Source organism: Chiloscyllium plagiosum, chromosome 36 (assembly GCF_004010195.1).
Source record: "Chiloscyllium plagiosum isolate BGI_BamShark_2017 chromosome 36, ASM401019v2, whole genome shotgun sequence".
Taxonomy (NCBI): Eukaryota; Metazoa; Chordata; class Chondrichthyes; order Orectolobiformes; family Hemiscylliidae; genus Chiloscyllium; species Chiloscyllium plagiosum.
Window position 1 is genome coordinate 31,272,407 of NC_057745.1, and position 12,361 is coordinate 31,284,767.

The window sequence follows — 12,361 nt, forward strand, 5'->3', positions numbered from 1 at the left end:
TAGTGGTGCGCCGCAGGGATCTGTACTGGGACCTCTGTTGTTTGTGATATATAAAAATGACTTGGATGAAAATGTAGATGGGTGGGTTAGTAAGTTTGCAGATGATACAAAGATCGGTGGAGTTGTGGATAGTGTAGAAGGTTGTCAAAGGATACAGCGGGATATAGATCAGTTGCAGATACGGACAGAGAAATGACAGATAGAGTTTAATCTGGGTAAGTGTGAGGTGCTGCACTTTGGTAGATCAAGTGTTAAGGAAAAGTATGCAGTTCATGGCAATACTCTGAACAGCATTGATGTACAGAGGGATCTTGGGATTCAAGTCCATAGCTCCCTGAAAGTAGCCACACAAGTAGATAGGGTGGTAAATAAGATGTATGGCATGCTCACCTTTATTGGTCGGGATATTGAGTACAAGACTCAGGACATCATCTTGCAGCTTTATAAGACTTTGATTAGGCCACACTGAAAGTTTTGCATTCAGTTGTGGTCACCACATTACAGGAAGGATGTGGAGGCTTCAGAGAGGATGCAGAGGAGGTTTACCAGAATGCTTTCTGGATTAGAGGCTCTGAACTGTAAGGAGAGGCTGAAAAAACTCATGTTGTTTTCTCGAGAGTGGCAGAGGCTGAGAGGGGACTTGATACAAGTCTATAAAATTATGAGCCAGATGGATGGGGTTGACGGTCAGAATCTTTTTTCCAGAGTTGAAATGTCTAAAACTAGGGGGCATGCATTTAAGGTGAGAGGGGGAAAGTTCAAAGGAGATGAGACAAGTAAGTTTTTTACACATAGAGTGATAGGAGTCGGGAACGTACTGCCAGGGATGATGGAGGCAGATAGGTTACAGGTATTTAAGGGGATTTTAGATAAGCACATGCATATGCAAGGAATGGATGGATATGGACCAAGGGCAGGCAGAAGGAACCAGTTTCATTTGGCGTCATGTTCGGCACAACATTGTGGGTCAAAGGGACCAAACCTGTGTTGTACCATTCTATGTTCTATGTTACCACCTCTGGTGACCCAATAGAATACTTCGTCATGTGACCAAATGGCATCCAGATAGAATATCATGGTGCATTCATCAGATCTGGTAAGTGGAGTCACACACAGGATGTCCCCCGCAAGATTCAGATAGCCCCTATACCAGAGTCAAATGTGAGTCAGAACCCTGCATTCTGTCAGAAAACAGAGGTCAAACCTCCACTTTTCCCCGGTTGGCACAACTGATGATGACAGGCCAGGTCAACACATACTGCGCATCCCAAATTACCTTCCACAAGAAAGTGGTGAGCCATCTTTTAGAAGCACTGTAGTGCTCAGGGTGTAAGTACACTCACAATGGTGTTCGGGAGGGAGTTCCAGGATTTGACCCAGTGAGTTTGAAGGAACAGTGATTTAGTATCAAATCTGAATGATGAGTGAGTTAGAAGGTAGGGAGTTGGTTGGGAGTGATGTTCCCATGTATTTGCTGCCCTTGTCCTTCAAGGTAATAGAGGTCACGGATTTGGAAGGTTTACTCAAGGCATTCTTAACAATTTTGTTGCAGCATATATTGTAAATGGTACACACTGCTGTCACTGTGCGTCGGAGGTGGAGAGAATGAATGCTGAATATTTTGGATGGTGCATCAGTCCAGTGGGCTACTTCCTCCTGGATGGTATCAAGCTTCTCGAGTTGTTGGAGCTGCATCCACCCAGTGAAGTGGGGCACATTCCATCACACTCCTGACTTGTGCATCATAGCTGATGGGACAAGCTTTGGGAAATTAGGAGGTAAAATGAACAGTGCAGAATCCTTGGCCTGTAGAAAGTCATTATAATCTTGTTGATTGTTAATGCCTGTATATTTAATTTGATTTGATTTATTTATTTATTATCATGTGTATCCTGTTACAAAATACAGTGAAAAGTGCTGCATAGTGCCACCATTCTCCGGCACCATCTTAAAACACAGAAAAATAAACCAAAATATAGAATATAAAGGTGGAAAAATGAAGAAATAAAGGAAGTGTTCAATTTTACAGTCCTGTTTGTTAAGTGCTCCACCATGGACAATGAGTCTGGTGGCCAGGTACAAGTCCCCTTCACCACTGGAAGCAAAGTTTCCCTCTCTTCAGTGCCATCTTGTCTCCATCAACATAACTGACGCCATCTTGGTTACACATTTGATTACAAAACCAGAATAAAAAGGACAGCAGAAATAAAGGAGACAAAGCCAAAAGGAATGAGAAATGTTCAGATATTAAAACCTGTGGATGTTGATCTCTGATTTGGCCCCTTCGTCTTATTCCTCACACGTAACAGGGGGCCCTCAGCCAGATCTGTTCAAGTATGGAACATAACTGGGATTTGTAACACAAACATAAGGAAGGCATACAATACGCTGAAGATTAACTGGAAATATGAGTATAGCTCAGTTCAATCAGTTTGAATTAGTTATAGCATAGCCCTATTTCTTCCTGCTCTTTATTTTAAACTGTGGCAATTGTCCCAGGGGCTACAACAAAGTTCAAAGCCGGCTTCGTTCATTCCAGACAGTATTTATCTCAAAGACAGCAATGACTAGTCTCAATGAAAATAAATCATCATAAAGGGGACCAATTGAATGTGTTCCAAGAAAGTTCTTGGAAAAAAATTCAGGTTTCTTTTATGAAAGATTACATTTTCATACACAGTTTTAGAAAGAAAGATGATTGGGGTTGTTGGAAGCCAATCCTCTCAATCCCAGGACACCAGTCCAAGAGTTCCTCAAGGCGAGATATTTTCCTCTTCATCCAAATGTTATTACAAATCTCTGGAGCAAGTGGAACTTGAACCCAGGCCTTCTGACTCAGAGATAGAGACACTACCACAACACCAGAAGAGCCCTGTTCCTCAGGATAGGCTCAAACATCTTCAGCAGCTTCATCAATGACCTTCCCTCCATCTTTAGGTCAGAAGTGGGGATGTTCCCCACTGGTTGCACAATGTTCCACCATTCACAACTCCTTTCCCACTACCAATATTTTAGAGATTACCATTCACCAGAAACCAAACTGGACTCACCATATAAATACAGTGGTTTACAAGAGCAGATCAGAGGCTGGGAATACTGCAACGAGTAACTCACCTCTTGACTCCCCAAAGCCTGTCCACCATCTACAAGGTACAATTCTGGAGTGTGATGGAATTCCCCCCATTTGCCTGGATGGGTGCAGTTACTTAAAAGGCAAGAGTGGACATTGGACCCCTGGAAGATAAGGCTGGAGAAGTAGTAATGGGGAACAAAGAAATGCCAGAGGAACTGAATGGGTACTTTGCTTCAGTATTACTGTGGAAGATACTGGTAACATACCAGAACTTTAAATCAGGCAGGGAGGCAGAGATGAGTGTAATGCACAGAGAAGATGCTGAGGAAGCTGAAAGGTCTGAAAGTGGATAAGTCACCCAGACCGAAGAGATTACACTCCAAGATTCTGAAGGAGATAGCCGAAGATGTTGTAGAAGCATTGGTGGTGATCTCTCAGGAGTCACTGGAGTCAGAGAGGATGCTAGAGGACTGGAAAATGGTTAATGTAACACCCCTATTTCAGAAGGGAGGGAGGCAGAAGGCAGGAAACTACCGGCCAGTTAGCCTGACCTCAGTCGTTCATAAGATTTTAGAGTCCATTATTAAGGATGAGCTTGCAGAGGACTTGGAAGTGCATGGTAAAATAGGGCTGAGTCAGCACACCTTCATCAAGGGGAGGTCATACCTGACAAATCTGTTAGAATTCTTTGAGGAAAGAACAAGCACATTAGAGAAAGGAGAGCCAGTGGACATGATCTATTTGGATTTCCAGAAGGCCTTTGACAAGGTTCTGAACAGGAAGCTGCTTAATCCAATAAGGGCTGAAGATATTAGGAGTAAGGTACCAACATGGATAGGGGATTGGCTGGCTGGCAGAAGGCAGGGAGTGGGAATAAAGGGGTTGTTTGCAATCAGTGACTAGTGGAGCTCCACAGGGCTCAGTGTTCGGATGACAATTATTCATGTTATACATTAACAATCTGAATGAAGGAACTGAGGGCACTGTTGCAGATGACAGCAAGATACTTGGAGGGATAGATAGTGTTGAGGAAATGGGGGGCGACAGAAAGATTTGGACAGTTTAGGAGAGTGGGCAAAGAAGAGGCAGACGGGGTACAATGTGAGAAATGATGAGGTCATGGGACAAAGAATAGAGGTATAGTTTTTTTTTCCCAATGGGGAAAGACTTTGGAAATCTGAAGCACAAAGGGACTTGGAATCCTGGTTCAGGATTCTCTTAACATTAACATGTAGGTTCAGTTGGTAGTTAAGAAGGCAAATACAATGCTACCACTCATTTCAAGAGGGCTAGAATACAAGAGCAGGGATGTACAAGGAGCATAGTCTTAAATTAGTAACAGACTTTATAGGAGTAAACTTAGGAAATACACTCACCATACAATGAAGGGTATTGGAAATCCTTCCCTCAGGAAATTCGGCATGTTATACTCTCTTCCACCCTCTTCCATCAGACGGAAGAAATGAATGTTTGAATACACAAACAGGTTCAAGAACAATTTCTTCCTGCTATTATCAGGCTCTTGAACAAACCTCTCAAATGTTAATTCTGATCTCTCTCTGCACCTTCTGTGCAGCTGTAACACTGTACTCTATCTACATCCTGTTCTGCTACCCTGATGCACTTTGTATGATGCGATCTGCCTGCATAGCGTGCAAAAACAACACTTTTCACTGTATATCAGTGCATGTGACAACAATAAATCAATCAGTGAATTGATATTAGATCAATCACAAAGTGTAAATCTGAGACAGAGATTTTTGTTATGCCAAATCACTTGGGCATATGAGATGAAGGAAGGTACATGCAGTTAGATTACAAATCAACCATGATCTCATCAAATAGCAGAACAGGCTCAAGGGGTGAAATGGCTGACTATTGTCTCAATGTTGAAGTGTAATCATTATTGTAAGATAGGAAGTGTGACAGCGGATTTGTGCATTGCAAGATCTCAATAATGTTCATGAGGTACATGACCAAATATTCTGTTTTGTTGATGTTGTTTGAGTGATCAGTATCATCGAGGAAACTAGGAGAACTTCCCACTCTGCTTTGAATAATGTTATTAAACCTTTTGTTTTAAATCATTCACAGGGTGTGGGCATCATTGGCTAGACCAGCAGCAGGCAGTTAAGAGTTAACCACATTGCTGTGGGTCTGGAATCACATGTAGGCCAGAGCAGGTAAGGACACCAATTTCCTTCCCTGAAAGATATTGGTGAATCAGATGGATTTTTCCAACAATCAACAAAGACTTCATGGTCATCATTGGACTCTTAATTCCAGATTTTTATTGAATTCAAATTCATCATCTGTCATGGTTGGATTCAAACCCAGGTCCCCAAAGCATTAGTTGGGTCTCTGGATTAAAAGTCTGGCGATAAGATCACTAGGCCACTGCCTCTCCCTCGTTCGTAGCCCTGTGAGAGGGCGGATGGATCTTCCGTTTAGTGTCTTTATTTTAACGGCAGCCTTTGTTTTCAGGTAGCAACAAGTGTGAATTGTCGGAATTTGTAGCGTCAGTTCAGCAGCAGGATCTGGGCTTGTGCCAGATTTCAACATTTCATCACGTAATAAGATGAATCAAAAGCCCATAAAACATAGTTAGACATTGTCTAAAGCAGGGAATCGGCACTCTGTCCCATTAAACGGTGCATAAAACTGTCCTTGACTTCATGACCTCAGCACACGTGACCCAGGGGTGATTCAGTGTTGATTTTGCTGTGATGAATGCTTTATTTATCATTTTTCCACAGTGACATGAATTGAAAATTGACTGCCACACACTGCATTACAGGAAGGGTTCTTATCAGCTAAGTGCTGGAGCTCAAGTGGAAATTGTAATTACATTTCACCTCATTTCAACTTTTATTTATGTGCAGCTCATTTTCACGACAGGGAGGTGTGAAGCTTTCTCTACGATACAGTTACACACACAGTAAGATATAAAGCAGCTGCACTGTTAGAGTGGACAAAATGCAGGCCATTTTCAGGGCCATCCAGTAGACAAACTGCGCACAGGTCAAACCAAATTCATCAGAGGTTTGACTGTGTCACTGGTAATGAATACATAAGTGTTTCTGATTCCAGCTCGTTCTCCATTCACAGCTTCTCAACGAATGCTGATTCAGGGCAGCGCCTGAAATATTTTCCTCCGAAAACGCTTTCAGTTATTTCAAGTACTTCTCTGTTAGTTTAAAGCTAACCCTGTACTTTTACATTGGAAATGCTTAAAAAAAGACTGGTTAAGATTTAGCTGGAGTGATGAGCACTGTAAAGTGTATTAAGACATAGGAAAGGGTGTGAAAGAGATCTATCAGAATAGCATGAGATATGAGAACTTTTTTCCAGGAGGATGTGGAACGTTGGGATTGACCTCCTTATGGACCATCCTGATGAAGGGCTTTTGCCCGGAACGTCGATTTTCCTGCTCCTCGGATGCTGCCTGGCCTGCTGTGCTTTTCCAGCACCACTCTCTCGACTCTAATCTCCAGTATCTGCAGTCCTCACTTTCACCTCCTTATGGTGGAGAAAAGAAAGCAAGTCAAAGATATTTAAAATTATGAAGGATCTTGATGGTGTTCCAACCAGTGATATAATTCTTTGAAGTTTGTCTCACATATAGACAGTGTGGTTGAGAAGATATTTAACACACTTGCCTTTAGTGTTCAGACCTTTGAGTATCAGAGTTGGCTGTAATATTGAGGTTGTACAAGACCTTGGTGAGGCCCCTTCAGGAGAAGACAGGGTGGTTAAGGAGACATTTAGCACATTTGGGTCAGATGGGTCAGATGTTTGAGTATAGGAATTGTGATGTCATGTTGAGATTATATAGGACATTGGTGAGGCCTCTACTGTGTCCAGCTCTGGTCGCCCTGTGATGGTAAAGATGCTATTAAGCTGGAGCGGGTTTAGATGAGATTTACCAGGATGTTGCCAGAAATTAAGGGCTTGAGGTATAAGGGGAGGCTGGATAGAATGGGTCTATTTTTCACTGGAGCATAGAAGGTTGAGGGACGATCTATATTGAGGTTTAGAAAATCATGAGGGGTATAGATAAGGAGAATGGCAGATGCCTTTTCCCCAAATGGGGAATTTCAAGACTTGGGAGATATTTTTAAGGTGAGAGGAGAAAGATTTTAAAAAGACACGAGGGGGCAACGTTTTTTACACAGAGAGTGGTTTGTGTATGGAATGAGCTTCCAGAGGAAGTGGTGGATGTGGGTACAGTTACAATGTTTAAAAGAGTTTTAGATAAGTAGTGACATACAGTCATAGAGATGTGCAGCACGGAAACAGACCCTTCCGTCCAACTCGTCTATGCCGACCAGATATCCTAATCTAATCTAGCCCCATTTGCCAGCACTCGGCCCATACTCCTCCAAATCCTTCCTATTCATGTACCCATCCAGATGCCTTTTAAATGCTGTAATTGTACCAGCCTCCACCACATCCTCTGGCAGTTCATTCCATACGCGTACCACCCTCTGCGTGAAAAAGTTGCCCCTTATGTCTCCTTTCTATCTTTCCCCTCTCACTCTAAACTCATGCCCTCTAGTTCTGGACAGCTCCACCTCAGGGAAAAGACTTTGTTTATTTATCCTTTCCTTGCCTTTCATGATTTTATAAACCACTATAAAGTCACCCTCAGCCTCCGACACTCCAGGGAAAACAGCCCCAGCCTATTCAGCCTGTTCCTTAGCTCAAACCCTCCAACCCTGGCAACATCCTTGTAAATCTTTTCTGAACCTTTTCAAGTTTCACAACATCTTTCCGATAGGAAGGAGAGCAGAATTGCATGCAATATTCCAATAGTGGCCTAACCAATGTCCTGTACAGCGGCAACATGACCTCCCAACTCCTGTACTCAATACTCTGACCAATAAAGGCAAGCACACTAAACATCGTCTTATGAATAAGAAATGTTTGGAAGGATATGGGCCAATTGCAAGCAGATGGGACTGGTTTAGTTTGGGAATATGGTCGGCATGGACTGGTTAGACTGGTTAGTCTGTTTCCATCCTCTATGACTCTATGCCTCTATAATTGGCTCCCTCTTTCGGTCATCTCTTGGCCATTTGCAACAAATATTTTTATTCATTTTTTTCACACAATTATCACAACATTTGAATTAAATTGTGATTTGCTAAAAATGAAGTCTCCAATTGCCAAGGGTTCCTTTGAGTAAAAAAAGAGAGGAATTTTATTACCCACTAGACCTGAGGAAAAAAATATTGAAAATAGAACAGCACGCACCCAAAGATATTTTGAGGGGAAAGTGACTGATACAGACAGAAAAAAAAGAGGAGTCACTTTAAAAAATCTTTAAAAATCCTTAGAGTCCTTGAAGTGTTAGATTCTTAACCTAAGACTATGGTTGTTTGGTGGTGGACCTGTGTCCTCAGTAGGACAGGAAGCTGCAGATATCTTTCAGTTCTCAGTCAATTGTTTTCCCAAACTGTTTTTTCGCCAGGTGCTATATTCTGATATCATGATGAAAGGAGACAGGGCAAGTGACAGAACCTTCCAGTTCCTGTGTACTAATCCATTTTTCCTTCTCTCTGTTCTGCAGCTTACAAGCAGCTTCTGGATATAGTTCGGCATGTATTCCAGAGGTCTAGCTCCATTGTCTTTCCAAACCTGGCAAACGTTTCATCTCCCAATATGTGAATTTACAGTGATATGTAAATTAAATAGAGGTGCGATTTTTCTTGGGACTTGGCTGGTTTAGATGTCTTCAGAGGAAAATGGTATCTACAGTGCAGACAAATCTGTGATCATGTGACCACTACAGCCATTTCACGTGTCTACACTTCCTCCTTTAAAAAAAACCATTTTCACACGTGAAAGGTATCAGGTGGTGGAAGTTCAAACCCGATCATCCATATTTACCACTTTCACTGTAATAAGTAGTGTCATTATTGTGGTAATTAACAAGCAAAGTTATGTTTTAAAATGTTCCTTTAACTTAATGTTTTGAATGAGGTAGATGGTGATTATACTAAACATCACCCGGTCACAGGCCCTTGTTATCTGGTTGTCGTGGTAAAGATTTTAAATAGTTTTGGATAACAAAGGAACAATTTTTCCATCTTGAAGCAGAAAAAAGGCAGCTATTTTATGGAAGCAGAGATATAGAGAGAAGACGGAGAAAAATATTTCAGTTCCTGCTGACACTTTCAAATCTATCTCCTTTGAAATGTATTATTCAATATGTTCCCATCATTTCTCAGGCAGACCATTCCAGATCATAACTCTTAACTGTGCAAGAAACAAATCTGCCAGTGCAATAGTTTCTCCCTATCTTTACAATCCTCCTAGAGACTGGTAACTTTTAAAAAGCGATGAATTCAAAAGTGACCAATGGAAATAAATAGAAGGACATCGTTTCACATTAAGATTTTTACTGTAACAAACAAAAATATAAATCAATGCACTACTTTACAGGTAACTGATACTCTGAAGTAAAGAAAAGGTTAGCAAATGAATTCTTATTGGTAGAAGTGTTGCCACTAACAGGATATCACTGTCAACCCAACCACGACTGGGTAGTGTATGAATGTGACATATTATAGAATCATAGAACCCCAGCTGTGCAAATATAGGCCATTCATCCCATTGAGTCTGCACTGACCCTCCAAAGATCATCCCACCCAGACCAACTCCCCAATCCCACTCCTTTAACCCTGCATTTACCATAGCTAACCTCACAACATTAGATGTGATTTTGCTAATGGGAATATCTACTGGATAATCCGGAATGTGCAAGGATTTATACTGGCAACCAATTTAAGATTATCAAATATGGCACAATAGCATCTACTGGAGGCTGTGGATATTAATACACAGGGCTCTGTTTACTTCAGACAGCAAAGATCATACACAGGCAGTGGCCTGTTTTAACTCAATGAAACAGATAACAGTCATTCACCGGCTCATTTCCCAAGGCAATACCGTGATCGATCAGAGTCAACCTGTCTTTTCAGAATTAGCAAAGTCTGGCTGTTACTGTCAGTTAGCATTAATGGCTGCACTCTCCACTGGCAATGTTCCTACCAATCAGAGACCAATTGAAAACCTATCTCTTCTCATATAGTAAAAAGAGGTAAAGTCATCATTCTGCGAGAGGGCTGTGGGGCTTCTCTCACGTTAAACTAAGCTAAACCTGTGGGTCACCATGCCTCAAGCAAGGAATGAGGTTGCGAAAGTGGGATCTTCGCAATAACCTCGACTGGTGTGGAAACATGTTTACAGTATTTATTCATACAATATAACGTTGGCTTTCCTTTTTATTGTGTTCTTGTGAACTATCCAATGAGCATCAAATGAAAGTTTTGACAAGATGAACTGGCTCGAGGGTAGAAGACAGAGGGTGGTGAGGGTTGCTTTTCAGACTGAAGGCCTGTGACCAGTGGAGTGCCACAAGGATCGATGCTGGGTCCACTACTTTTCACCATTTATACAAATGAATCGGATATGAACATCGGAAGAGTGGTTAGTAAGTTTGCAGATGACATCAAAATTGGAGGTGTAGTGGGCAGCGAAGAAGGTTACCTCAGAGTACAACAGGATCTTGATCAGTTGAGCCAATGGGCTGAGGAGTGGCAGGTGGAGTTTAATTTAGATAACTGTGAGGTGCTGCATTTTGGTAAAGCAAATCTTAGCAGGTCTTATACACTTAATAGTAAGGTCCTGGGGAGTGTTGCTGAACAAAAAGACCTTGGAGTGCAGGTTCATAGCTCCTTGAAAGTGGAGTCACAGGTAGATAGGATAGTGAAGAAGGCGTTTGATATGATTGCCTTTATTAGTCAGAACATTAAGTGTAGGGGTTGGGAGGTCATGCTGTGACTGACAGGACATTCGTTAGGCTGTTAGTGGACTACTGTGTGCAATTCTGATCTCCCTGCTAGAGGAAGGATGTTGTGAAACTTGAAAGGGTTCAGAAAAGATTGACAAGGATGTCGCCAGGGTTGGAGGATTTGAACTGTAGAGAGAGGCTGAATAGACTGGGGCTATTTTCCCTGGAGTGTCGGAGGCTGAGGGGTGACCTTATAGAGATTTATAAAATGCCTGATCCGTGAGGGGCATGGATCAGGTGAATACCCAAAGTCATTTCCCTGAGGTGAGGAGTCGAAAACAATAGGCCATAGGTTTAACATGAGGGGGCAAAGATTTAAAAGGAATTGAAGGGGCAACTTTTTCAAAAAGACGGTGGTGTATGTATGGAATGAGCTGCCACAGGATGTGGCGGAGGCTGGTACAATTGCAACATTTAAAAGGCATCTGGATGGGTATGTGAATAGGAAGGGTTTAGAGGGATATGATCCAAATGCTGGCAAAGGAACTAGATTTATTTAGGATAACTGGTTGGCATGGATGAGTCGGACCGAAAGATCTTTCTCTTTGTTGCATATCTCTCTGACTTTATGACATGTACTTTTTCTCAGCAATGCTCAAGTTCTGTACTGTCAATCTGCTAAAGAGAAGGTTTAATTATCAATGCAAGTTATTGAACATTTGCATTATATGAAGGCATAATTATTGCAGCAATTCAGAGTGTCACACAATATGGAAGGAGACCATCAGCTAACTAAGTTACTTGGATATGACTTACAATTTTTTTCACGATGTATCTGGTAGATGTGTAGCATCACAAGTCTGAGTCTCAAGTTGCTTATTTTTTCCAGCAGGCTTACATTGTACTGTCATATCAGTTTGCAACTTTCACTATCTGTTGAAATTCAGTACACTTACTGAGCCCCCAGATGGTACTTGCACCAGCCAGACCTCCCTTGTTTACTCCTTGTTCCTTAATTTGCCAAAGGTCCCTTTTATTCTTTCCCTGTAATCCTGCATTTCCCATGGCCAATCCACCTGACCTGCACACCTTTGGACTGTTGAAGGAAACCCACACAGACACGGGGAGAATGTGCAAACTCCACACAGACAGTCGCCCGAGGCTGGAATCGAATTTGGGTCCCTGGCGTTGCGAGGCAGCAGCGCTAACCACTGAGCCACCCATAAAATTGAATTCAGATTTCACAATCTATCATGGTAGGATTTGTATCCATGTTCCCAGAGTATTAACCTGGTGTTCTAGTTTACTAGCTCAATGACATTACATTACATTTACATTACATTACATTACATTACAGTGTGGAAACAGGCCCTTCGGCCCAACAAGTCCACACCGACCCGCCGAAGCATAACCCACCCATACCCCTACATTTACCCCTTACCTAACACTACGGGCAATTTACCATGGCCAATTCACCTGACCTGCACATC